The sequence below is a fragment of the Nanorana parkeri genome, unplaced genomic scaffold (genome assembly GCF_000935625.1).
Source record: "Nanorana parkeri isolate BGI_ZX_2015 unplaced genomic scaffold, ASM93562v1 scaffold809, whole genome shotgun sequence".
NCBI lineage: Eukaryota > Metazoa > Chordata > Amphibia > Anura > Dicroglossidae > Nanorana > Nanorana parkeri.
This window is the reverse complement of record NW_017307077.1, coordinates 1-1,705: the sequence shown is the minus strand read 5'-3', so window position 1 is coordinate 1,705 and position 1,705 is coordinate 1.

Genomic DNA, 1,705 nt, shown 5'->3' with positions numbered 1-1,705 from the left:
TATACACTGAGTGGCCAGATTATTATGACCACCTGACGTTTGTCACCAAATTAGCTATAACTATAATTTTGCGCTGAAGTTGCTAGAGGGCCAGACCATTATAAATAGGGAAGCAAGTTGTTTACCACATGAGTAGAAGTGATTTTTTTCTGAAGATATGGGTAAACAACGCGATTTAACAGCCTTTGAACGTGGGATGATTGTTGGCGCTCGGAGCCATGGAGCGAGTATCAGCAAAACAGCAGAATTCGTTAAATGTTCAAGAGCAGCTGTTGTTAAAGTGTTTAAAGACTGGACTGTCAGCCGAAAATCTGGTCCTGAACGTGCAAATTGTGGCCATCAGCGACTAGTCAATGTTAGGGCAGAACGGAGAGTGGCAAGACTGGTACAAGACAACAGAAGGGCAACAGTGCAGTGTCAGATTCCTCGCAACACCTTTCAAAATCTCGTGCAGTCACAAGGCGGCCCAACAAAGTCATCTCGTGGAGTTATCTCATGGCCCAACGAAGTACTGATGGGGTGGTCATAATAATCTGGCCACTCAGTGTATATATATATATGTACACATACAGTATATTCACATACTCATTTGTCCAGTGGACCCAGCCTGCCACAGCCTGGGTCCCGCACCACCATCTTGGTCCTACTCAGTCATCGGGGGCAGGCTGCCTCTTCCGCGTTCAGGCAGTAAAGCCCCTGATGAAGCTCGTCAGGTACATCCATTGGCTGCTGCATGTGCCTGCCCCATATCCCAGGTGACTGTAGGAGCAGGGACACGTCATTGTCGCCTAAGGATTGCAAAGGGGACAGGCCGAAGCCCCAAAAAAGTAACCAAAAAGGGAAAAAAAAGCCTTTCTAATTCACAGAGAGATGGAGGTGGGAAGTGCAGGGAGGTAAAGTTGTTTAGTTGTCATAGACTTACCCGGACCGTGGCCGCGGCTCGTCGGCTCGGCTGTGACGTCACGGCCAACTCCTCCCACTGGGCGCGGCGCCTCCTCAAAATCACAGGTGAGTCAGTCACTCGGCGTTCTATTGATGTGGAACGTAGAGCGACTGACTCTGTGAGAAACAGAGCCACAGACCGTCATAGCAGTAGAGAGTGGGGTTCAGACTGCCCTACAGGGACTCCGCTCCTGTCCATCCGCTGAGACTCACCTCTGCCATACCTTCTATCAGAAATATTACACTTTAACCTTCCCAAAGTATCTTAGTGAATGCTTCAGGCTAGTTCACCATACTATTGTGGACAGAGGAGCGGGAAGCTGTTGTAAGCAAGCACCTCCCTGCGACGCCTTCTGAGAAACTACAAATCACCTCACGCCTCCACTCTGAATCGACTCTGCTTAACATATCATCTAGCTAACCCCGTGACCCTCATTGGTCTATATCCAGGTAACACCTTTAGGACGGGTACATGATGTGGAACGGTCCCCCATCACATTGGAGTGTATTGGGGTGCCGCCGGACTGACCGAACCCGTACTCCTTGAGTGGTTAGTTCTGCAGCTGAGATCCAGGAGTGTATTGACCCTGCTGGACTGTGACATTAGTGGACTTAAGGTCTGCTTTAATATAGGTCCATTTGGCTATTGAGGTTGTTTTTCACCCCATGGAGTTGGTTTTATTTTTTAGGGGTACAATATACTGTATATATCATCTTCAATGTACATACAGGGGAAACTCGAATAATTAGAATATCGTGCAAA